Here is a 27,532-nt window from a genome sequence, read left to right as displayed (position 1 = left end):
GTAAAATATATAGTATATCAGATACTGGTAAATGCAATAGAGAAATCCACTGAGGGCGGTGGACAGAGTGCACTAAGGGGAGAGAGTGCAATTTTTAAAATAGCTAGGGAAAATGTCATTAAGTGACATCGAAGCAATGAAGAAGTTGAAGAAGCAAGCCATACAACTGAGAGGAAACTGTCCAAGTAGAGGAAACAGCAAATGCAAATGCCCTGAAGTGGAGCCATGTATGGGAAACAGCATGGAGGCCAGTTTAGCTGGAAAGCAGTGAAACAGAGAAAAGAATAGACAGTGAGACCAGAAAGGTAATGAGGGTCTAGTCATGCCAAGCTTTGCAGGCCAGTATAAGGACTTTGTTTTTTTATTGGATAAAGAAGATAAGAAGCCACTAGAGTATTTTGAGCAAAAAAGGGACATGGTTTGACTTCATTTTAAGATTACTTTGACTATTGAGCTGAGATGGCAGGAAGGCAAGAGTTTGAGAAGAAGGGAGATCAGTTAGGATGCTGTTTGAAATAATCCAGATGAAAGATAATGGTGGCTTCAAATAGGGTGGCAGCAGTGGTGTAGTGGGGTGGGAAGGAGTCCTATTTTGGATATATTCTGAAGATTTAGGCTGACAAAAATTACTAATGGATTGAATATGGAGTATGAAAAGAAGGACATTAAAAATGACTCCAACGCTAACTTGAGAAACTAGAATAATAAAAATGCTACTGGGGCGCCTGGGTGGCTCAGTGGGTTAAAGCCTCTGCCTTCAGCTCAGGTCATGATCCCCGGGTCCTGGGATCGAGCCCCGCACCGGGCTCTCTGCTCAGCGGGGAGCCTGCTTCCTCCTCTCTCTCTGCCACCTTCTCTGCCTACTTGTGATCTCTGTCTGTCAAATAAATAAATAAAATCTTAAAAAAAAATTAAAAAATAAAAAAAATGCTACTTACTGGGATAAGAACTATGAAAGGAGCATGTTTGGAGTAAAAAACAGAAATTTGAATTTGGACTTAAATTTGAGATACCTAAGAATTCTCTTTACAATGGTTGATACACACTGAGCATTCTGTAGGGGTTAACCATTACCACTATTATAAATATTACCTCTATTACAGCTACTATTTATTGAACATTCACCATGGGACAGGTACTATGGTAGGGACCTACCTTATCAAATCCCTATAAGTCTTAAAAGGTCACAGTGATCTTGCAAAACAAGTATTATTTTCACTGTATTTATAGTTAAATAAACTTAATTCCAGAGAAATAAAGTGAACTACCCAAAGTCTCATTACTAAGAATTGAAAAAGTCAGTTTCATAGCCAGGTCTGTCTAATCCCAATGTCCAAGCTATTTCCACTGAGATAGTTGAATTTCCCAGTTTCCCAAACCCAGCAATAGATTTTCCTCTGGAATGGCAGGCTCTGAACCCTTCCCTTTAACTCGGAGTCCCTTGTGCTATGCTTGAACCCTGATAGATCCCACCATGGAGGCAGTTAATATCTATCAGCTGGGTCCCTGCTGGGCACACATGGTCAGTTACAAGAGAATAAAAGTACTATCTGCCTGACTTCTACAATCTCAGCTGCCATATACTACCCATCCAATGTAATTTCACTTCTTAAATAAGGAAAGTGCCCTCTGTGCACATCCTGCCTAGCTATCTCTCCTGAGCCAAGTATGGAGTTGCTTCCTGGGGCTGAACCACAGCAAACCTACAATTATTGTGCCAGCAACCACCCAAAGTCCTTGTAAAACTCTACAATGCCTTATATGACCTGACCTCACATGCCCACATCTCTGACTGCAACTCCTACCACTATCCCTTAGCTTTCTCCGCTTGAGTCGCAACGACCTCCTTGTTTCCTGAACATACCATGCAAGCTTACATCTCAGGATCTTTGCATTTGCTCTTCTCTACACCCAGAATACCCTTCCCTCAGATATCCAAATGGCATACTCCCTCACTTCATTCAAGTCTCTGCTCAAATCTCACCTTATTTGAAATGACTTCCTTATTAACTTAACCACCCTACCTAAATCAGTTCTGTTATTCCATGTCCCCTCATCCTACTTTACCTTTCTTACTGATACCTAACACTACCTGATATATTTTCTTGCTTACTTATTTATTCTCTCCCCCACCTGTTCCACGAGAACAAGGATTCCCTTTGTCTTGTATCCACAGTACCCAGAACGTTACTTCACACATAATGGACACTGAATACATAAGAGTTGAATGCATGATGAACCATCCTTCATGCTTCTCCAAAAAAACAACTTCGAAAAAAGCTTCAAAGTGTTCGGCACTTCTTGGCATATCCCAGTGAACTACCTGGCTCCACATTTCTCCAGTATTTAAATCCGATGTCCATAGAAGCCTCCATTGATAGCTCACCTCTCTAACTGCAGAACCAGAAGTGGTAAGCCAGGCAGTGGAACAACATGTGAAAGAGAAAACAGACAGAGGTCCTAAAAACTCTCATCCTGGTGGAACTAGCTTTCATTCCCAGACTGTTCTGTAAGTGGCCTGTTGCTGCCCACCAAAAACACATGAACTATTTCTTTCAAACCAAAAGCAAAACCCATGAGCATAAAATGACCAGGAAAAAAAAAGCCCATGTATTCAGGATGAATTCTTTGAAATAGTATATGCACAACAGGTTGCACTGTTAGGAGTCGTGCTGTGGCTTGAAAACTACTTTAAATTTTTCAAAGAATATTACAAAGTGTTTATACCTTACAAAATTTTTAACCACTATTTTCACTTGATCCTTTGAGGTAAGCAACGTAAGGATTATTAATTTCATTTGACAGGTAGAGAAATGAAAGCTCATCGCTTCTCGGCCTTTTGGCTAAGATCAAGAAATGAAAGCTCAAAGGTTTAATTCACATTGGATGGACACTGTACAGAAAAGAGAAAGATGGTGTCTGCCCAAAGGAGATTAGAGTCTATCTGGTGAATTCCTAAAGCTCTGGAATGCTTAAATTGCTTAGCAAACCCTCTCCCCAAAAAGCAACAATAAAACTGTACAAAATGGTCAAAACCAACCAATTTGTGCCTCTGAAAATTATCCAAAAGCATACATCAAATTGAGAAATGTCTGAGAAAAATTACTGAACCAGGGTGCCTAGGTGGTTCAGCTGGTTAAACATGTGACTCATGATCTCAGCTCAGGTCTTGATCTCACGGTGATGAGTTCAAGGCCCACAATGGGCTCCACACTGGGCATGGAGCTTACTTTAAAAAATAAAGAAAAGAAAAGAAAAAGAAAAATTACCGAACCATACTAAGAACAGGGAGAATCTGTAGCATTTTATCCTAGGGCTGCCCCTATATCCCAACCTCTAGCTCCCTGGGAGTAATTCCATCAGAGCAGGTCTGGTCAGGCCAAAAGGACAACTGGCGCCAGAATGGGCTGATTTAATCTGAAGCTGAGCATAGAAATCAGCTCTGGAGATTGCCCAGCATCACTGTCAAAAACAATAGAGGGACAATCTGGGGAACAATAGTAAACAATCCAGGAAAGCTACCACTGTGGCTAGACTAAGGTCAGAATACTAGTCAGAGCAGGTTAACAGAGCAGACGAATGACAAATTTACAAGGGAATACAGACGAATGAGAAATTTACAAGGGAATACAAGGTAACAAAAAGCCATAATGAGTCTTGATAAGACCAACTACGGATCCCTCGTGGTAAGACTTCACTATTGCTAAGGAGAAACTGGAGGGGGTCCTAGCTATCTACTGACTCTATGTGAATGTAAGGCCTTGAACACACTGAAAGTAAAAGTTGGAGCAGAACTGTAAATTGACTGAAGCCTGAATGCATTCTCCAAATGATAAACAGATGAATTAGCAAAGGGTAGATTCCCTGGCCCAGGGTTTAAGCCAATTGTTGACCACTAATTTATGCTGACCCAGAGGTGACTTTTAAGAAGCCAGCTTTAAATATTAAAACAATAATTTTAAAAATATGACCAGAAAAAGCTACTTTCATGTTTAAATCATTAAGTATTCATGGTTAAAAAAAATAAAAAAAGACATCAGTAGTCACACACTGCAAAAAGACAGACACTATAGAATAGTCTAAATAAACAAAATCACCCAGCAACAATATCCAACCTCCATGGCAGAAGAATCTGAATTAAGAGTTGCCACAATATATTATCTAAAACATGTAGTTTTGATTGGTGCTAGCAAGATGGCAGAGAAGCAGGAGACCTAAATTTCATCTGGTCCCAGGAATTCAGCTAACTAGTTATCAAACCATTCTGAACACCTACGAACTCAATAGGAGATTGAAGAAAAGAATAGCAACAACTCTAGGAACAGAAAACCTGACCACTCTGTGGAAGGTAGGATGTGTGGAGAAGTGAATCCTAGGGGATATTTGGGAAGCTAGATCGCAGTGGGGAGGGAGCCTCCATCAGCCGGCTACAAGCAAGTGATAAAGCAGCAGAGCACAAAATTAGAACTTTTAGAAGTCTGCTCAGCTAAGGGATGTCACTCCAGTGGATAAGCAGCGGTAGGGGTGGGCGGTGGGAACCCTCTCTGGGATAGTATGGTCCTAAAACCCTTGGGGTCACAGAAAGACTGAGGGTCCCTGAGTGTGACAGAGCTCCCAGGTATCAGAGCAGGGAAGCCAGCTGCAAAGAGTGAGCCAAGGAGTGGGATCTCAGCTTGGGGTTGCCATAAACTTTTCGAGCAGCAGACCCAGGGAGACTCCCCTTCCTCCCCTGGAGGAGCAGCATGGGAGCGCACCACAGGAATCTGTTGGGTTTGGAGACTCCAAACAGGGCTATGTGCCAGAGATAGAAACACTCAGTCAGGGGCGCCTGGGTGGCTCAGTGGGTTAAGCCTCTGACTTCAGCTCAGGTCATGATCTCAGGGTCCTGGGATAGAGCCCTGCATTGGGCTCGCTGCTCAGCAGGGAGCCTGCTTCCCCCACCTAATGCCCCGCCTGCCTCTCTGCCAAATAAATAAATAAAATTTGTGATCTCTGTCAAATAAATAAATGAAATCTTTTTTAAAAAAAAGAAAAGAAAAGAAAAAAGAAACAGTCACAGGCTAGTTGAGCACAGAGTGTGGATGGAGACCAGGGAGATGGAAGTGATTGACGGCTTTTCTCTGAAGGTGAACTGAGTAGTAGGGCCCCCAGCTCTCAGCTCCTCCGGGCTAGAGACTGGGAGGCCACCATTTTCATTCTAGTCCTCCAAAGCTGTAAAGAAAGCTTTCAGGCAAAGAAAGCTACCAAGAGCAAACCTGAGCAGATTACTTAGCCTGGCCCCTCACAAGAGTGGTTCAATTCTGCCTGGACAACGACATTTGAGAATCACTGCAACAAGCCCTTGCCCCAGAAGATCAACAAAAACATCCAGCCAAGACAAAGTTTACTGATTAATGAGAACTACAAAACTCCAGCACTAGGGGAATATAGCACATAGAATTCATGTTTTTTTCCCTATGATTCTTTAGTCTTTCAAGTTAATTTTTACTTTTTTCTTCTACTTTGCTATTTTTAAAATTTTTCTTCATTCCTTTCCCAACCAACTTATCAATTCCTTTTTAAACATTTTTAATTTTCATTTTTACAGCCATATTCTATCCCTTTATTGTATTTAACCTTATTTTTGGTATATAGATGTGTTTTTCTTCCTTTAAAATTTTGGGATGCAGTTTCTTCTAAAACACCAAAATGTATTCTAAATCTAGCATATGGCTTTGTTCTATTCACCAGTCTAATCAGGTTCTCTCTTTTTAAAATTATTCTTCTTCCTTTTTTCAACCAACTTCTTATTTTATCAATTCATTTAAAAAAATCTTTCTTAATGTTCATTTTTACAGTCATATTCCATCCCTTCATTGTATTCACTCTTATTTGTGTGTGTGTGTGTGTGTGTGTGTGTGTGTTTCTTTTTTAAAATTTTAGGAGGCAGACCAAAATACACCCAGAATCTAGTGAGTGGTTCTGTTCTATTCACCAGCCTGATCATATTCTTTTTTGTTTCTCTGTTTCTTTCTTTTCCCCCTGGTATCAGGTCTCTTCTGAATTCTTTAGTGTACATTTTTCTGGGCTTGTTATTAACCTTTTAGCATTTTGTTCTCTCATTCATCTGTTCTCTGGACAAAATGACAAAACAGAAAAACTCACCTCAAAAAAAAAAAAAAAAAAAAGAACAAGAAGCACTACCAACTGCCGGGGACCTAATTAATGTGGACATTACTAAGATGTCAGAACTAGAATTCAGATTGATGATTATAAAGATACTAGCTGGGCTTGGAAAAAAACATAAAAGATATTTTCTGGAAAATCCCTTTCTGGAGAAATAAAATCTAAGTTGAAATTAAAAAGGCTATTAATAAGGTGCGATAAAAAATGGAGACTCTAACTGCTAGGATAAATGAGGCAGAAGAAAGAATTAGCGATATAGAAGACCAAATGATGGAGAATAAAGAAGCTGAAGAAGCTGATGGGGTGCCTGAGTGGCTCAGTGGGTTAAGCCTCTGCCTTCAGCTCAGGTAATGATCTCAGGGTCCTGGGATCAAACCCCACATCAGGCTCTCCACTCAGCAGGGAGACTGCTCCCCTGCTCCCCCTACCCCCTCCGCCTACCTCTCTACCTACTTGTGATCTCTCTCTCTCTGTCAAATAAATAAATAAAATCTTAAGAAAAAAAGAGAATAAAGAAGCTGAGAAAAAGAGAGATAAACTACTGGATCGTGAAAGGAGAATTTGAGAAATCAGTGATACCATAAGATGAAACAATATTAGAATATCTGGGATCCCAGAAGAAGAAGAAGGAAGAGAAAGTGGGGGAGAAGGTATACTGCAGCAAATTAAAGTGGAAAACCTCCCTAATTTGGAGAAGGGAATGGTCATCAAAATCCAGGAGGCACAGAGAACCCCCTCAAAATCAATAAAAATAGGTTAACACCCCAACATCTAATAGTAAAACTTACAATTCCCAGAGACAAACAGAAAATCCTGAAAGCAGCTCAGGACAAGAAGTCTGTAGCTTGGGACGCCTGGGTGGCTCAGTTGGTTGAGCAGCTGCCTTCGGCTCAGGTCGTGATCCCAGCGTCCTGGGATTGAGTCCCGCATCGGGCTCCTTGTTCGGCGGGGAGCCTGCTTCTCCCTCTGCCTCTGCCTGCCATTCTGTCTGCCTGCCTCTCCCCCCCCCACGATAAATAAATAAAAATAAATAAAATCTTTAAAAAAAAAAAAAAAAGAAGTCTGTAGCTTACAAAGGTAGAAACATTAGACTGGCAGCAGACGTATCTACAGAGACCTGGCAGGCCAGAATGGAGTGGCATGATATATTCAGGGCACTAAACAAGAAAAGTATGCAGCCAAGAATACTATATCCAGCTAAGCTGTCATTGAAAATATACAGAGAGATAAAAAGCTTCCAGGACAAACAAAAACTAAAAGAATTTGTGATCACCAAACCAGAACTATGAGAAATACTGAAAGAGGTCCTCTAAGCAAAGAGAGAGCCTAAAAGTAACACAGACCACACAGGAACAGAGACAGTATACAGTAACAGTCACCTTACAGTAAATACAATGGCACTAAATTCATATCTTTCAATAGTTACCCTGAATGTAAATGGGCTAAATGCCCCAATCAAAAGACAAAGAGTATGAGATTGGATAAAAAAACAAGATCCATCAATATGCTGTCTGCAAGAGACTCATTTTAGACCCAAAGACACCTCAAGATTTTTCTTTTAAGATTATTTATTTATTTGACAGAGAGAGAAATCACAAGTAGGCAGAAGTAGGGAGAGAGCCAGGCCAATAGAGAGGGAGAAGCAGGCTCCCTGCTGAGCAGAGAGCCTGATGTGGGCCTCAATCCCAGGACCCTGGGATCATGACCTGAACCGAAGGTAGAGGCTTAACCCACTGAACCCCCCAGGCACCCCAAGACACCTCAAAATTTAAACAGAGGGTGTGGAAAATAATTTACCATGCTAATGGACATCAAAAGAAAACTGGAGTGGTGATCCTTATATCAGACAAATGAGATTTTAAGCCAAAGACTACAATAAGACACTATATCATACTGAAAGGGTCTGTCCAACAAGAAGATCTAACAACTGTAAATATTTATGTCCCTAACATGGGAGCACCCAATTATATAATCCAATTAATAATAAAATCAAAGAAACACATTGAACTTTAACACTCCCCTCACTGAAATGGACAGATCATCTAAGCAAAAGATCAACAAGGAAATAAGGGATTTTTATGATACACTGGACCAGATGAACTTCACAGATATATTCAGAACACTCCATTCCAAAGCAACAGAATACGCATTCTTCTCTAGTACACATGAAACATTCTCCAGAATAGATCACATCCTGGGTCACAAATCAGTTCTCAACTGGTACCAAAAGATTGGGATCATTCCCTGCATATTTTCAGACCACAATGCTTTGAAACTCGAACACAATCATAAGAGGAAAGTTGGAAACAACTGAAATACATGGAGGCTAAAGAGCATCCTACCAGGGGCACCTAGGTGGCTTAGTTGTTGGAAGAATTTCTATCAAACATTAAAGAAGAATTAATACCTATTCTTCTGAAACCGTTCCAAGAAATAGAAATAGAAGGAAAACTTCCAAACTCATTTTATAAGGCCAGCATTATCTCAATCCCAAATCCAGACAAAGACCCCATCAAAAAGGAGAATTACTGACCAATAACCCTGATGAACCTGAATGCAAAGATTCTCACCAAAAAACTAGCCAAGAGGATCCAAAAGTACGTTAAAAGATTATTCACCACAACCAAGTAGGATTTATCTCTGGGTTGCAAGCTTGGTTCAACACCCACAAATTAATCAATGTGATAAAATACATTAATAAAAGAAAGAATAAGAACCATATGATACTCTCAATAGATGCTGAAAAAGCATTTGACAAAGTACAAAGCATCCTTTTTTTTTTTTTAAAGATTTTATTTATTTATTTGACAAAGAGAAAGTGCACAAGTAGCAGAGAGGCAGGCAGAGAGGGAGGGAGAAGCAGGTTCCCTGCTGAGCAGAAAGCCCGATGTGGGGCTCGATCCCAGAACCCTAGGATCATTACCGGAGGCGAAGGCAGATGCTTAACTGAGCCACCCAGGCGCCCCCAAAGCATCCTCTCTTGATCAAAACTCTTCACAGTATAGGGATAGAGGGTACATACATCAATATCATCACAGCCATCTATGAAAAACCCAAAGCAAACATCATTCTCAATGGGGAAAACCTGAGAGCTTTTTTCCCCGAAGGTCAGTAACATGGCAGGGATGTTCACTATCACCACTACTATTCAACTCAGTACTAGGAGTCCTAGCCTCAGGAATCAGACAACAAAAAGAAAGAAAAGACAACCAAATCGACAAAGAAAAAGTCAAACTCGCAGTCTTTGCAGATATGATACTTCATGTGGAAAACCCAAAAGACTCCACTCCAAAAATGCTAGAACTCATACAGGAATTCAGTAAAGTGTTGGGATATAAAATCAATGCACAGAAATCAGTTGCATATCTATACACCAACAGCAAAACAGAATAAATTAAGGAGTTAATCCCATTTACAACTGCACCCAAACCCATAAGATACCTAGGAATAAACCTAACCAAAGAGGTAAACAATCTGTACTCAGAAAACTATAAAGTACTTATGAAAGAAATTGAGGAAGACACAAAGAAATGGGAAAACATTCCATGCTCAAGGACTGGAAGAACAAATATTGTAAAAAGGTCTATGCTGCCTAAAGCAATCTATACATTTAATGCAATCCCTATCAAAATACCATTAATTTTTTTCAAAGAAATGGAACATATAATCCTAAAATTTGTATGGAATCAGAAAAGATCCCGAATAGCCAGAGAAATATTGAAAAATAAAACCAAAGTTGGTGGCATCACAATTCTAGACTTCAAGCTCTATTATAAAGCTGTCATCATCAAGCCAGTATGATACTGGCACAAAAACAGACACATAGATCAATGAAACAGTATAGAGAGACCAGATGGACCCTCAACTCTATGGTCAACTAATCTTTGACAAAGAAGGAAAGAATGTCCAGTGGAATAAAGACAGTCTCTTCAACAAATGGTGTTGGGAAAACTGGATAGCCACATGCAGAAGAATGAAACTGGATCACTTCCTTACACCACACACAAAGATAGACTCAAAATGAATGAGACATCAATGTGAGACAGGAATCCATCAAAATCTTTGAGGAGAACACAGGCAGTAACCTCTTTGACCTCAGCCGCAACTACTTCTTCCTAGAAATACTCCCAAAAGCAAGGGAAGCAAGGGCAAAAATGAACTATTGGGACTTCATCAAGATCAAAAGCTTTTGCACAGCAAAGGAGACAGTCAACAAAACCAAAAGACAGCTGACAGAAAGGGAGAAGATATTTGCAAATGACATATCAGATAAAGGGCTAGTATCCAAAATCTATAAAGAACTTATCAAACTCAACCCCCAAAGAACAAATAATCGAGAAATGGGCAGAAGACATCAACAGACATTTCAGCAAAGATGACATCCAAATGACCAACAGACACAAGAAAAATGCTCAACATCACTTGGCATCAGGGAAAAAGTAAAAAACCACAGTGAGATACCACCTCACGCCAGTCAGAATGGCTTAAATTGACAAGTCAGGAAATGACAGATGTTGGAGAGGATGCAGAGAAAGGGGAATCCTCCTGGACTGCTGGTAGGAATGCAAGCTGGTGCCGCCACTCTGGAAAACAGTGTGGAGGTTCCTCAAAAAGTTGAAAATAGAGATACCCTACGACCCAGCAATTGCACTACTGGGTGTTTACCTCAAAGATACAAATGTAGTGATCGAAAGGGGCATGTGCACCCCAATGTTTATAGCAGCAACGTCCACAACAGCCAAACTATGGAAAGAGCCTAGACGTCCGTGAACAGATGAATGGATAATGAAGATGTGGTGTACACACACACACACACACACACACACACACACACACAGGAATATTATGCAGTCAACAAAAATTTGAAATCTTGCCATTTGCAACAACGTGGGCGGAACTATTATGCTAAGGGAAGTAAGTCAGAAGAAGACAATTATCATATGATCTCATTGACACATCGAATTTGAGAAACTAGAAAGAGGATCATAGAGGAAGGGAGGGAAAAATGAAACAAGATGGGATTGGGAGGGAGACAAACCATAAGCGACTCTTAATCTCACAAAACAAACTGAGGGTTGCTGGGGGGAGAGGGGTTGGGAGAAGGGGGGTGGGGTTATGGACTTTGGGGAGGGTATGTGCTTTGGTGAGTGCTGTGAAGTATGTAAACCTGGTGATTCACAGACCTGTACCCCTGGGGATAAAAATATATGTTTATAAAAAAATTTAAAAAAAGAAATAAAAAATAAAATATCCTCATTAAAAAAATTTATAACCTCAGCAAAGTTATCATTCAAAACTGAAGGCAAAAATAAAGACATTCTCACATCAGTAATGACTGAGATATTTCAGTGGTAATACCCATCTTTCAAAAAATACTAATAAGGGATGCCTGGGTGGCTCAGTTGGTTGGACAACTGCCTTCGGCTCAGGTCATGATCCCAGAGTCCCGGGATCGAGTCCCGCATCAGGCTCCCAGCTCCATGGGGAGTCTGCTTCTCCCTCTGACCTTCTCCTCGCTCATGCTCTCTCTCACTGTCTCTCTCTCAAATAAATAAATAAAATCTTTAAAAAAAAATACTAATAAAATACTGGGGTTGGGGAGGGAAATACCTAAAGCTATCAGGTTGAAAGGAAATGGTACCAGAGAGTAATTCAAATCCTCATGAAGAAATAAAGAGCACCAATAAAGGTGATTATGTAGGTGAATATAAAAGTATAAATATTTTTCTCTTAATAGTTTTAAAAGATAGCTATATAAAATAACTCTAAAACCATATTGCTGGTCATATAGTACATAAACATTTAATTTATATAAAAACAAGAGTCCAGGGGTGCCTGGATGACTCAGTCAGCTAAGTGTCCAACTTATGGTTTTGGCTCATGCCATGATCTCAGGGTTGTGGGATAGAGTCCCATGTCTGGCTCCATGCTCAGTATGGAGTCTGCCCTAGATTCCCTTTCCCTCTCTCTCTCCCCCTCCCACTTCTCTCTCCCTCTCCAAATTAATAAGTAAAATCTTAAAAAAACAAAACAAAACAAAAAACAAGAGCCCAAGTATAGGAGAGGGGGAATGCAGTTAATTGGAACAAACTTTCTGTATCTTTTTTTTTTAAGACTTTATTTATTTATTTGACACAGAGAGACAGCGAAAAAGGGAATACAAGCAGGGGGAGTGGGAGAGGGAGAAGCAGACTCCCTGCCCAGCAGGGAGCCTGATGCGGCCTCGATCCCAGGACCCTGGGATCATGACCCGAGCCAAAGGCAGACACAATGACTGAGCCACCCAAGGCGCCCCAAACTTTCTGTATCTTACTGAAATTAATTTAAGCCTGAATCTGAAGTAGACTGCATGTAGATTATAATAAATACAATAATTTGTAATACGATATATTTAAATGCAAAACAAAGAAAGTAACTTATAAAATTTAATAAAAATTTCAACAATATCAGCAATAAAAAGGAACAAACCAATGATACATATCACAACATGAATTAACCTTGAAAATACTATGCCAAGTAAAAGCAGCAAGAGCAAAAGACCATATACTGTATGAGTGTATTTATATGAAATGTTCAGAAAAAGCAAAATTACAGAGGCAGACAGTAAATATTTGGTCACCTGGGAGTTGGAGTAGGAATGGGGACTGACAGCACATGGAAGCAAGAGATCTCCTTGTGGTAATAAAAATGGTCTTTACCTGGATTTTGGTGATAGTTGCACAACTCTGTAATTTACTAAAACACATTGAATTTGCAGACTTAATTTAAGGGTGAAATTTATCATATGTAAATTATACTTCAGTAAAGCTGTTTAAAAATATGAACTGGTAATTCAAGAAATAATTACAGATCTTTTATAAACTAAAAGTTGTCATTTAGTTCAAAACCTTCATTTTATATACATGAAGATTCCTCCTGTGCCAGGCTTTGTGCAAAGTATTACAAATTCAGAGATAAAAGGACACAATTTCTACCCCTGTGGTATTTATAAGAGAAAGAGAGAGACATGGAAATTGACAACAGCAATATAGTACTGTTATTATACTGAGTGCTGAAAATTTAAATAACAATTAATTAAAGGGTGGTGGTAGGGGAAAGAAGAGTATGACTACCACTAGGTGGCAAAACACTCAGTTAAAGGATTCTAATTCCCAGCCCATCTTGTATAAAGTGTGGTTATGTCATTAGTCCTGCTCAGTAAGATATCACTGAAATATTGTGTAGGACTTCTGTTAAAGGCTACTTAAAAGGAACAGTGTTATCTGGCAGGGATGCCCTGTTTCTCCCCTTTCCTTCTTGCTATCTAGAATTAGGACATGACAGCTTTGCACAGTGGCAGTATCTCAGCCAATGAGGTTTATCTGAGGCGCAATTATTGCTAATAGAATTAGGACGATGATTGGAACTCATCAGCTTTCTTTTACATGAAGTAACCTTGTGAATGGAAGTCTCAAATCTAAGATGGTAGAAAGACCCCAGATCCTTGATGATTTCATGGAACAACCAGGTTAGGCCTGGACTACCTACCTCTGTAGTTCTTTTATATGAGAAAATAAAACCCTGATTTTCCAAACCACTGTTATTTCAGAATGTCATAGCCAAACCTAATCCTATTTAATTGGGGGAGAGATACTTAAGATTTCTAAAGAATGTGTTATTTGATCTGTTTTGAAGGATGACAGGAAGTCTACAGAAGGAGAAGGGAAAGAAAAAGGCATTCATGAGGCTATGTCATGAAAAAGCAAGGCACAGAGAATGCTGAGTAGTTCTGAAAGGCTGGAGCATAGAATCTGAGGGAAAACATGGCAGGGATATTATCATTCTGGACCCATTTCTCAATTGTCCACACAGTTCCTATGAAGAATCTCAGTAAACCAGGTTAGACATGGCTACAGGGCATTTTATGATCCCAGAGCTCTCTGAACTTCTCTATTATAAATACTCACTCCAGCTGTAATTTGCTTGCCCAATTCTTTTCTTCCTGCTACATCTGAAGCACCATGAGGTCAAAGGACCATATCTGTTTTATTCACTACTAAATTTCTAGGAAAGGTCCTGGTATAAAGCGGAGTGCTAAGTATTTGTTGACAAGTCAAGATGAATGAATTAATGGGTAAATAAAAAGAAACCTTTTATTGAATTCTTACCTAACAAATTTAAGAATACTCAGTTTTAGTGGTTTTTTTTTCTTAATTCTATCACTATGATGGTACACAAGGAAGGCCAGTTTTTAATAGCAGCTGTCTACTTCTTTATACTGTCTGCCAAATGTAATCAAAGTGCACATCAGATTTCCATATTTTACAGTTCTGTATATATCATCTCATCTCAGAAAATGTTTCAATTTAAAGGTGAAATGGAGGAGAACTCTGATTTCTAGGATCTGCCGATAGGATCTCAGTATCAAAAAGGTTTCCACAGTTAACAAAAAGATCGTTTCATGCAAAACCTCAATAACCACCTCTTGTGCCTGCCTGTAAATGATATGCTCATCTGCAAAATGACACATTCTAACCACTAGAGCATTCAGCCCATTTGAAATAGCTTTCAGAAAATGGCTTTTTTGCTAATCAAAAACACAACAAAATTGTCTCTCAAGTCAAATGCTTACAAATAATACAAAATTTCTTCTCAAGGGTTTTTTTTTAAAAGCAAACAAATTTCAGAGGGAATTTCCCTTAATATAGAATCCAATTATTCATTAAACCTCACAAGTACTTGGGACTCACCTTGCGTCATTCTCTGCTCTTAAAAGAGCTGTTCTTAATGGGGAAACAGTTGTATCTAAGAATTACCATAATAAAAGTGCTATATTGATACAAAGCATTTAAAACAGAGCAAGGATTTAAAAAAGCTTTCAGGGGCGCCAGGGTGGCTCAGTGGGTTAAAGCCTCTGCCTTTGGCTCAGGTCGTGATCCCGGGGTCCTGGGATGGAGCCCCACATAGGGCTCTCTGCTCCGCAGGGAGCCTGCTTCCCTTCCTCTCTCTGCCTGCCTCTCTGCCTACTTGTGATCTCTGTCCCCAAATAAATAAATAAAATCTTTGAGAGAAAAAAAAAAAAAAGCTTTTATAATGTAGCAGTTTTATAGCTTAAAAGGATGGTGCAAGAGTTAACAGTTACCATTTCGCAGATAAACAGAATCAGAGCAGTTAAATAATTGGTTCAAGATCCCATAGATAGCCAGTGGAAAGCCAGGGACTAAAATCTGGGTCTTCAGATCCCAAGTACAGTCCTTTCAATGGCATCATGCTATTTCACAATCCAGATGTGATATCTAAAATGGCTGTAATTTCAAAATAGCTTTTTCCTGCCCTCACGCTTTATAATACAGCAATTTTTATCTTCTTTGCGTTCCCCTGAACATGCCATACTGTCTTACCCCTGAATCTTTCCACATGTTGTTCTCCGTGCCTGAAACACCACCCTTCTCCATCATTCAGGGGTTCTCCCTAATCTACCCTATCTTTTTTTTTTTTTAAGATTTTATTTATTTATTTGACAGACAGAGATCACAAGGAGGCAGAGAGACAGGCAGAGAAAGAGGAGGAAGCAGGCTCCCTGCTGAGCAGAGAGCCCGATGTGGGGCTCAAACCCAGGACCCTGGGATCATGACCTGAGCCGAAGGCAGAGGCTTTAACCCACTGAGCCACCCAGGCGCCCCTACCCTATCTTAATCTGGATCATTCCTACTCTTCTTTTCAGGGCTCTATTAGATGCTACCTTCATTGGGAAGCTTCTGTAGTATTTATCACACTCTAACATAATTATATCACACTCCCAACTCCTGCCAAGCCCATGAAAGAGATTAGTCTTGTCAGAGTTTCATTCCTACTACCTAACACAAAGTCAGGCACACAGTATGTGCTTGGAAACTATTTGCTGAACAAATTGATTGCCTACCACAGTTTCATAACCACATAATACAATGACCTTAAATTATCACACACCTCTGAAGCAAAGTTATAATTTGCTAGAAATGATTGCTACATGCAGACTTGCTATATAACATTCCCAGCTACAAGAAATAGTCATCAGGCATTTCTGGAGAAGCTAAAACCCAGCATCCTCAGAGCCTCTCTTTAATGGTTACTTACAAGAGACTAGATTTGCAATGCAAATATATATATATATATATATATATATATATATATATATATATATCAGATTTTATCTTCTTTTTTTTTTTAGATTTTATTTATTTATTTGACAGAGAGAGATCACAAGGAGGCAGAGAGGCAGGCAGAGAGAGAGAGGAGGAAGCAGGCTCCCTGCTGAGCAGAGAGCCCGATGTGGGACTCGATCCCAGGACCCTGAGATCATGACCTGAGCCGAAGGCAGCGGCTTAACCCACTGAGCCACCCAGGCGCCCCAGATTTTATCTTCTGAGAAAAGGCCTGTAATTTAGTATCAGTGTTAGTTTTCCCAAAAGTACAACTACCATATTGCCTATCGCATCCAGCTGCAGAGAGCTGGATGGAAGAGGTCGACATTCATGCCATCTAATACCTTTATTTTATTTTATTTAGATTTTATATATTTATTTGATGGATCACAAGTAGACAGAGAGGCAGGCAGAGAGAGAGGAGGAAGCAGGCTCTCCACCGAGCAGAGAGCCTGATATGGGGCTTGATCCCAGAACCCTGAGATCATGATCCGAGCTGAAGGCAAAGGCTTAACCTACCGAGCCACCCAGGCACCCCCTTTATTTACTTTTTTTGTAGAAGAAAAGAGCTGAGGCACAGAGAAGGGAATGAACCACCCCAGAAATACATGGCGAGTCAGGGTCACAGACTGGGTTCTTAACAAAACCCAGATCTCTAACTTTAGACTGGATCATTTTCTGGATGGACAGAAGAATAGACAATTAGACAGGAAGACAAACAAATAAACAAGTTAGCTGTATGAAAACACAGTCCCAGTAAAGCTCCTCTTCCCCTTTTACTGGTCATAAGTCTTAGGTGGCATTTTGGATTGATGTGTCATGACACACAGGATACTAAGGAAATATAAAGAAATAAAGATATTCACTGAAGAACCTATTCAAAGTACTCTACCAGAATATGTTAGTTCTCTGCAGCAAATCCATGAAGCCCATCAGATCAGCAATTCTCAACAGCAAGTTTATAGCACATAAAGTTCTCATCTTTCCTACGGAAGCAACATGTATAAAATGTTACCTTGGAAACTTCACATAATGGTTAAGAACATAGGTTTCTTTTGTTGTTGTTGTTGTTTTAAGATTTTATTTATTTATTTGACAGAGATCACAGGCAGGCAGAGAGAAGGGGAAGCAGGCTCCGTGCTGAGCAGAGAGCCTGATGCGGGACTCAATCCCAGGACCCTGAGATCATGGCCTAAGCCGAAGGCAGAGGCTCAACCCACTGAGCCACCCAGGTGCTCCAAGAACATAGGTTTTTAAGTCATGGCACCTGTGAAGTCTTGGATAGCAAACTTAATTTCAGTTTCCTCTTGTGTAGAGTGGAAATACTAGTGTTAATTACATCCTAGGATTTTAGGGAGGACAAAATGAGCCAATAAATGTTTTGCCAGAGAATATGTAAATACTCAAGGAATGGTGACTTTATCTTCACTGCATCTAGGGAAACATCCTCATCACTTGCAGTTTTCAATGGCTTGGACCCACAATGTCTATAAGACACCCAGGACTGTGGACTGTCCCTTTCCTGGGTCTCAGGTTTTAAAAGGGTAATTAGAGAGCCTCAAAAGACTAAGAGGAGTATTAAATTCATCTTGAGGCTATCTGCTACAGGAAGGCAATTATCTCCTCATCTATAACATGGAAATACAACCATTTAATCTAAAGAACTGCTGTGAAGATGGACAGGGAGCCACAAAAGACTAAAGTAACAAAGTGACATATTTCATGAGAAGATGGAGGATGAACTGGCAGAAAAGAAACAAGGTTCCCACTAGAAAGGAAGAATGGAAATAGAAAAGAAAGAACAAACAGGGGAATTACTTTGAATCATAACTGATAGGATTTGGAAACTTTCTGTATGCAGGACTCAATGAGGGGAAAGTAAGGGGTTTCCAGGTAAGCACTGAAAAATGGCATTCTTTTTTTTTTTTTTTTAAGATTTTATTTATCTGTGAGAGAGAAAGAGCATGAGCAGTGGTGGCAGGGGAGAGGCAAAGGGAGAAGGAGAGGCAAAAGCGGACTTCCTGCTGAGCAGGAACCCCCCCCCCCCCAACAGGGGGCTCAATCGCAGGACCCTGGGATCGTGACTTGTAACCACCCAAGCCACCCAGGTGCACCTAGAGGGCTTTCACTTTTGAACAAGGAGAGACAAAGACATCCAATGAACAACTGGGAATCAATATGATCTGAGATGACGACTGCTGTGAACTAACTACCCACCAACCATTAGTTCATTTGCTTAGAAGTCAGCAGTAGTCCAACAAGGGTATAAAGGCAGTAATGAAGGAACATGGAGGAAGAATAACAGGACAACAGAATATGCTGTCATGTATAATTCAGAGCCAAGTAGGGCTCCTAGAAAGCATGTCTTTAGAATATTCTCAGTTGCTAAAGGAGCAGGCCTGCTTGGCTCCCAATATGCTTGCTTGCTTTCTTCCTTCTGTCAACAAACCTTCAATGGGTATTTATATTATACCAGGCCCAACCAACACTATTATGATACATGCCCTGAAGGACCTCAGAGCTAGCAGAGAAGGGAAACATAAAGAGTCAGATAAGGACACCCACGTGCTTTGGTAGAGACAAGCACAGGGATCTAAAGAACCTAAATCCATGTACCCCCTTCTCCTGGATGTCTTCCCTAAATATATTATTAGCTAAAATTTACGGAATGCTTCCTATGAGTCAGGAATATTTCTTAGGACTTTATGTTAACTCCTTTTAATTTTCACAACAACCCTGTGAAGTAGGTACTATTATTTCGTTTTTAGCAGTGGGGAAACTGAACAGCCTGGCCTATGATGAACTCTTTCCTCTGAGCACCCACAGTCCGCACAAAGCATTTTATATCTTCACAGTACTTTGTATCATCAGCTTTTTAAAAATACTGCTTGAGGATAAAACCATAATTTATTCATGTCTTTATTTTCCAAAGAGCCAGCACAGGAGCCAAGGATATACCTCAGGTATCCAGTATTTGCTGAACATCAAAATGACTATCCACTGTCCAAGTTTTACATGAGATCCTTAAAAAAGGAATCATTTCTTATTCGTTTATCAAGTCCATAGTATTCAGTCTGAGCCAATTACTGGTGCCAGGTACACCTTAACTAGAAATAAACCAGACAAAGAGCCTACTATCAAGTTTATTGTGGCAACCGCTAACATCATCTATTGTTTAAGAAGAGCTCTATTTTCTATAGATATTAGAGGCAGAGATACATGTGTGTCTTCTGAAAATAAACTATCAGTTGAAAGAATAAATGAGTGAATGACAGATACTCTGAACCTTGAACCAGACCTTGCTCTGGCCACTAGGAAGCTCAGAGATGAATTTGCTACTGAATCTTAACAAAAGTAGGAATTTCTGGTACTAAATTTACCTTGGCTTCATTTACTCTGCTTTCCTTATTTTCCCCTTCATTGTGAATCTCCTTATTCACTTTTGATCCTATTATATTATGCATATTTGAAAAACTAATGCCCTTCACAGGTTAAAAAAAAAAAAAAAGAGAGAGAGAGAGAGAGAGAGAGATGGGCATATAGAATTCAATCAGTCCAACTACAGAAGGTGTGATCAGTCTCCTTACTTTGTCCAAATGCTCTGCTGAAGATCTGGATACAAACCAGGCAGAATGTGCAAGTTAGGAATGTAGATCTCAACTGTTCTGCCTCTGAGATCTAATAAAGGGATGGACACTCTGCTGAGGGAACTATATTGCTTCAGAGAAAGCCCCCCACTTTTAAGTTTTAAACCCCCTCATTTATGGCTTTGGAAGCTCTGGAACTGGACCATGCTGAACTAGGCACTGACCTCTCTCTCTGACCTACCAGGACCAAGTCTCTTAGAATCTGTTTCCTTATCTATTTCTGTCTACCTACTTCTCAAGGATGTTCTGAATCAGATACGAAAACATTTACTTAACTATAGAGTAGTACAGAAACATAAGGTATTGGGAAAAGCGGGGTTCATTATTTGTAATTCAACATAAGAATGGTCAATTAAGTTTAGGCAAGTAGCTTAGTAGGCACTACACTCAAAATACAGGAGCTTTTTTTGTTTATGGTCCTAAAATAGATATCATAAAATTTACCATTTTAAGTATACAGTTCTGAGGCACAAAGTACCTGCACAGTGTTGTGCAACTATTACCACCACCCATCTCCAGAACTTTTTCATCTTCCTCAATTGAAACTCTGTACTTATTAAAGACTAACTCCCCTTTTTCTCCTCCCCACATTCTACCTTCTGTCCCTATGAATTTAACTATTCCAGGAACCTCATTTAAGAGGAATCATACAGGGGCACCTGGGTGGCTCAGTGGGTTAAAGCCTCTGCCTTCGGCTCAGGTCATGATCCCAGGGTCCTCGGATCGATCCCTGAGTCAGGCTCTCTGCTCAGCAGGGAGCCTGCTTCCCCCTCTCTCTCTGCCTGCCTCTCTGCCTACTTGTGATCTCTCTCTCTCTCTCTGTCAAATAAATAAAATCTTAAAAAAAAAAAAGAGGAATCATACATGTCCCTTATGACTGGCTTATTTCACTTAGCATAATGTCGTCAAGGTTTATCTATGTTATAGCATGAAAACAATGGTTTTAAAACATTCCAGACTTTTGTTTTAGATAAAGATGACCACAAACTATAAGTCTGACCACCACTTATTAGCCTTTCAAGATAAAATCAAAAGCTCACTGCCGATTTTTTTTTTTTCTTCTCTCAAGTGTCACTGGGATTTCCAAATTGATTTGTAATCTGGAACAACTAATTCCTGAATAGATCATTCAAATGAAGCAAAGTGCTTCCCTGGAAACAAATTCCATCGTGTCCCTTAGGAAGCAAAAAGACTTAGTAAAAAAGACAAAGTGGTTTGAATAAAGAAACTAAGAACAAGATACTGATGTGCTTTGGTATCACCAAACGTATGTTCTTGCAGGAGAATAAGTGTGCATCTGTCTGGTCTTTATAAAACATATATAAATGTTTCTTATTCCAAAGTAGTATGTTTTTAATATTTGCAGATAAATTTATATTATCCACATGGATTTTTTTTTTTTTTACCCAGCAAAATATCTTATTCCAAATCTCATTGGAAGACCAATGTGAATAATGTTACTACAAACAATTAGAAAAGACCACCTCCTCCTCAGTTGGGAATGTCATTAGCTGCTGCACCCACCCCCACTTCCAGGAACCCCAGGCTATTCCTCATCTCCCAGACTTTACTCCTAGGAGGCTCTGTACATTGTATTTTCCAACCCTCATCTCTCTCCCTTACTAACTTTTCCCACTGTACCCTTTGGATCTCAAGGTCAGCAAATTCTGTATTGTCAATCTCTTCTGTTAATGTCTCCCTTGCCTTCTTTCTCTAAGTGAAATGTGGCAGTCCCTGACAATGTATCTTCAGCAGCCCTAGCAAATGGGGCTGTTTTTTTCTCTCACTTACCATCTACCACTGAGCTTGAACTTATAGCTGTTATTTCCACTTATGCCTTAAAGATTGTGGTTCCTAGTAAACTGTTATTCTTTCCAATACCATTCTTGCCATAAGTCTTGGTAATTTCAATAACTATATAAATAGTAGTTACAACATATTGTCCTCCCTGTTACTTGACCCCCTCTTCTCTGTTATCTTGAATTCCACCTTGAGTTTCAGCCTCTCATTCCCACGGTTATACTTTTGACCTTATCAATACCAACAACTGTCTATCTTCTACAATCTTAATTCCAAATTTCTCATTCTCCAATCAGTATCTCTTATCTTTCTAGTTCACTCACTATAGTTACTCCAACTTTAACAATCCTTCAGCTTATCAGGACATTGAATCTACTGATCCTACCTGCATTTAATTTCTATCACCTTCCTCACACCCTCATTCCCCTCCTAATCCTGGCTAGTTTAAATTCCTTGGTCAATTTTTATTATCACTCCATTGGCCCTCTATCACCTGTATTAACACTAATTCGATTAAGACACAGCCCTGGTTAAATGAAATTCATCATCTACTTTCTGCCTACATTGGCACAGATCTTGGGAGGAAGAAAACATACATGACTCTGTTCATTAAAGTTAAATTTTAGACATTTGATCACCATTTTCATGTAGGCTCAAAATAGACAATCATCATGTATTTGCCAAGACTATTTATAATCCTAACTATCTCATGCTTTCTTTGCTCCTAACCTTGGGAGTTATTCTGTCATCTAGTGATTTTGCTTATTTGTCTGAACAAAATCAATCACCCAAATGAGAACTTTCACACACTCCTACATTTACCTACCAAACTGCATCTGTGCACATACACTCTAACTTCTTCCGTTTTACCATGGGGACAAAGACCTCTCCAACCCTCCACAGATACATCAGATTCTATCCTCTCACCAAACACAAATGACATTACTCTAGTTATTTCCCTCCTCTTTCTTCCACATTATCAGATTTTCCCCTTTCTTCAGGATTACTCCTTTTAGCATTTGCTCCTTTTGTCTTGCCTGAAAAAATAAATTAAAAAAAAATAACAAAAACCCTTTCTTTATTTCATCTAACAGGCCAGCTACCAATCTATTTCTCTACTTCCCTTCACAACAAAGCTTCTAGAAAGAGCTATTTATATTTGCTTTTTCTCACCTTTCCTCTCATTCTTTTGAACCCATACCTATCAGATTTTCATTCCCACCATAACACCACAACTGCTGTTCTTATCAGCCACCTCCACCATCTTCCTTGATATGTTAGCAGAATGTGACCCAGTTGATCACTTTCTCCCCTCTTTTAAACACTCTCTTCATTTGGCTTCCAGTCATAAACTTACTGAGTTTTGGTGGAGTTTTGTTTTGGTTTCTTTCCCCATTATTCTGGCAGCTTATTCTCAGTATCTAAACTTCATGGTGACCGAGGCTCAAGTCTTGTGCCTTTTCTCTTTCATAACTTTATGCATGACCAAGGTCACTTCATCTAATCTCATGAATGCAAATACCATCTATATTTTTATATCCTCTCACCCTCTCCCCTGAAATTTGTTTCCCTGAAGTCTTTTCCCAGTTCAGTTAATGGCAACTCTATTCTTTTAAGAGCAAAGGTCAAAATTTTGGAGTCACTCTTCACTTCTCTTTTTCTTATACCTCACAACTAGTCCAACAGCAAATCTTTTTCAGTTCTACCTGAAAAATCAATTCTCACTACTCGCACTTCCACCACCTTAATTTAAGCCACCAATGTCTCTCACCAGGATTGATATAACTGCCTCCTAACTGGTCTCCCTGCTTTGGAATCTATCCGTTCTTCCATCTATTCTCAACACAATAGTCAGAATGAGTCTATGAAAACATATGAAAAAAAAACTGTATCAGGTAACTCTTCCCATCAATGACTTCCCATCTTAATCCATGGAAAAACTAGTCATTCCTAAGATCTAGAAGACCCAACAAGATCTGTTCACATCACAATCTTCTCACCTCTTCTATTACTCTCCCCTTTGACCACTTCATTTCAGCCACCCTGGCCTCCTGTTAGTTCTTGAAACATACCAGGTCTGGCTTCAGAGCCTTGGCACTTGGTTGTTCCCTTTTTCTGGAATGCTCTTCCTCCAACTCATTTTCTCATCTTCTTCAGGTCTTCAACAAAAGTCACATTCTCACATGAGGCCTTCTTTGGCTCTTTATTTAAAAATTGAAACATGGTGGGGCACCTGGGTGGCTCAGTGGTTAAGCCTCTGCCTTCAGCTCAGGTCATGATCTCGGGGTCCTGGGATCAAGTCCCGCATCAGGCTCTCTGCTCTGCAGGGAGCCTGCTTCTTCCTCTCTCTCTCTCTGCTTGCCTCTTTGCCTACTTGTGGTCTCTCTCTGTCGAGTAAATAATTAAATTTTTTAAAAACTGAAACGTGGAACTACCTGGGTGGCTCAATCGGTTGGGCATCTGCCTTCAGCTCAGCTCATGATTATGGGGTCCTGGGATGGAGCCCCATGTTGGGGAGGTTCCCTGTTCAGCAGGGAGCCTGCTTCTCCCTCTCCTTCTGCTCATTCCCCCTGCTTGTGTGTGTATGCTCTCTAGTAAAAAAATCTTTAAAAGTAAATAAATAAAGTTCAAACCTTTGAACTTTGAACTCAAAACCTTCACTACAGTTCTCCATTCTTCGCTTTATTTTTTCTCCTTCCCACTTGTCTACCACACTTAATATTTCATCTTATTAACTTTTATCTTGTTATTTGTCTTCCCCCAAAAAATATAAGCTCCCTGATGGTAAATGTTTGCATCTTTTTGTTCATTGTTGTACCCCTAATGCCAAGAACAGTGCCGAGAACATGGCAGTTAATTTGAGAGATTCCCCTTATTCTGAAACTCAGATGACACACAGATTAGAGATAATGAAAGCTTCCATTAGTCACTGCCTACTGTGTGTCAGATGTTAATTCATCCAGACGACCTGACTGATATTATTACACTTACTTATACTTACTCCTTTTGGCAATCCTGAGCTTTCAGGATTGATAAAACACACACACACACACACCCCTCCCAAAAAAGGAAAGGAGACCTGATCAGACATTACTTATAGTAATACTGTTCTAGTGGGAAGGAGCCCTATGAACGGTCATCTGTGGTGGAAGCCTTCATGTTTATATAGCACTTTTTCAAGAGATCCTCTTAAATGGCTTCTATTTCACACTCTCATATGACACAATTCTTCCCACTAAATTAAGAGTTCCTGGGAAACTGTCCTTTCACTTCTGCAACCTCAGAATCCAGTTAGCACTGAGTAGACTCCCATAAATGTTCATCAAACTGAACTGAACAATTACGTGAGGCATTTATTCTCTTATTTTTTTAAACAAAATTAATCTTTTGGCAATACTATGCAACATGCTCAAGGATGCATACCCTTTCAGTGACAGACCAGAGATGTGAACTCAAGTTCCCTATTCTTTCTCCTGTGTGACAGTGTTGTTATATAAAAATGATAATGAACTGAACACTGACTCTCTCTTCAGTTTCATATTATATGTGCGATGCAGATCCTTTACCCCAGGTATACTCTGAGAAAAGACCTCATAGATGGGACCCTCAGAGGGCAAGCCAAGTTCCCAAATTGAATCCCATTACCTGGCAAATCCCAAATTCAAGCATTTTGCCCAATTCCTCGTCCCTCCTCACTCCCTTTGTCCACTTCCTTTTATTCCTTTGTGTTCATACTTGCCTGCCAAATTAGCATGTAGTGTTTTTGGAGGGCAAAGGCCGTATCTTACTCTTCTTTCTATTCCTCTAACATAGGACTTAGCACACAAAAAGTACTTTGTGAATGTTTGGTAATTAAAAATGCTAAAAGCCAAAAAAAAATTAAAAGATCAATTTTTTTACTTTTCAAGGAATTTCTGCAGTCATCTAATAATTCAGTGTAGAATCAGACTGGGATTAGCGTCCACTTACAAACTCACCTAGATTTTACCCTGATTCCTCACACTCTAAACCCAGTGTTCTTTAGTTCCTGTCATAACGTTCACTCTCCCTCTTAAGAGCCAAGAAGATTGAAGCAAGAAAGAAGGATCAGATTGACCAAAAAACAACCGTGTTACATGTTTAAATTTATCACTTAGTAACAGCACATCTGGAATAAATAACCAAGTATAACATCCATATGGGAGTCAAGAGATTCAGTTTATTTAATTTTTTTTTAAGATTTTATTTATTTATTTGACAGACAGAGATCACAAATAGGCAGATAGGCAGGCAAAGAAGGGGCTAGGGAAGCAGGGTCCCTGCTCAGCAGAGAGCCTGATGCGGAGCTCGATCCCAGGACCCTGAGATCATGACCTGAGCCCGAAGACAGAGGCTTAACCCACCGAGCCACCCAGGTGCCCCAAGAGACTCAATTTAAAATAAGCACACATCTGGGGCGCCTGGGTGGCTCAGTGGGTTAAAGCCTCTGCCTTTGGCTCAGGTCATGATCTCAGGGTCCTGGGATCAGTGTCCTGGGATGGAGCCCCGAATGGGGCTCTCTGCTCAGCAGGGAGCCTGCTTCCTTCTCTCTCTGCCTGCTTCTCTGCCCGTCAAATAAATAAGATCTTTAAAAAAAAAAACAAAACAAGGGGGGTAGGGTTATGGACATTGGGGAGGGTATGTGCTTTTGGGTAAATTGGAAGGGGAGATGAACCATGAGAGACTATGGACTCTGAAAAACAATCTGAGGGGTTTGAAGTGGCGGGGGGTGGGTGGGAGGTTGGGGTACCAGGTGGTGGGTATTATAGAGGGCACAGCTCGCATGGAGCACTGGGTGTGGTGAAAAAAATAATGAATACTGTTTTTCTGAAAATAAATAAATTGGAAAAAAAAATAACAACAAAAAAAAACAAAACCAAAAAAACTTAAAAAAAAAAAACACACATCTAATGACTCTCTTCGCTGGGTTATTTGTTATGTAAATCTCTTAGAAGAGGTATAGATGATGAAAGAATAAGATCTATTGTTTGTCCTCATGGAACTCACAATGTAGCAGCAAAAATGAGACACAAACACTCAAAACTTAAAATCCTGATGGCAGACAAAATGAGAGAAGCCACTTGAACTCTTAGTTCCAATTTATACAAAAGAAAGGCTAAAGGAATTCTTCATGGAACCTGTACACCTATGCCAACTATTGCAAGAGTTTGACAAGGGAGTAAAGGATTTTTACGACTATGGGTTTAGGTTGTTTGTTTATTTGTTTTTTAAAGAGTAATGTGATTTGCCATGAAAACTGTAGCAAATTTTAAGAAGGGAAAGGGCCTGGGGACTCATGGAGATGGAGAAAAGGAAGAATAACAGAAGTGAAGACAGCACCAAAGGCTTAAACACTCTGTCCTGCTTGAAGCTTCCTAGATCCTTCCAGCTAGAACTAATCACTGTGTTCTGTTCAAACATTCCTGGTGATAGTCCCATTCTAGACCTGCTTCAAATTAGACCTGGTTGTTCACATAAGTGTTTCCCTCCTGGGCTCTGAGCTTTGTGAAAGGAGAGGCTATGTTGTTAAGCTATGTAGTTCCCAATAACTAACAGAGGGTCAAGTATGCCAGCACTACACACTTTAATTAACAGAAAAGGACCTAAGAGTGTAGGAGCTTGGCAGGACCTTGAATATTTAATTCAAGCCCTTCATTTTGCTACAGAGAAAATAGAGACTGAGTGACTTCCTCAAAGTTACATAACAAGTCAGTAACAGATTCAGGACTGGACCTCAGG

The 27,532-nt window shown here is 39.9% G+C and overlaps 1 protein-coding gene and 1 non-coding gene across 3 annotated transcripts in view; one reads left to right on the top strand and one right to left on the bottom strand.

Moving 5' to 3' along the window:
* Positions 1 to 27,532, bottom strand: part of FAM168A (family with sequence similarity 168 member A) — a 199,058-nt gene that overhangs the window by 74,241 nt on the left and 97,285 nt on the right. Inside the window, exon 1 of one of the 2 annotated variants that reach the window (XM_044258578.1) lies at positions 23,848 to 23,935. The exons of the other annotated variant lie outside the window; for it this stretch is intronic. The gene's annotated coding sequence lies outside the window, so the exon portion shown is untranslated. Of the gene's footprint in view, positions 1 to 23,847; positions 23,936 to 27,532 lie in introns of those variants that run through there. 2 annotated transcript variants of the gene reach the window in all.
* Positions 13,487 to 13,633, top strand: LOC122914753. Its single transcript, XR_006385834.1, has one exon. It is a non-coding gene; the product is annotated as a U4 spliceosomal RNA (small nuclear RNA).

Source organism: Neovison vison, chromosome 7 (genome assembly GCF_020171115.1).
Source record: "Neovison vison isolate M4711 chromosome 7, ASM_NN_V1, whole genome shotgun sequence".
Lineage (NCBI taxonomy): Eukaryota > Metazoa > Chordata > Mammalia > Carnivora > Mustelidae > Neogale > Neogale vison.
This window is presented reverse-complemented; position numbering and strand designations above follow the sequence as displayed.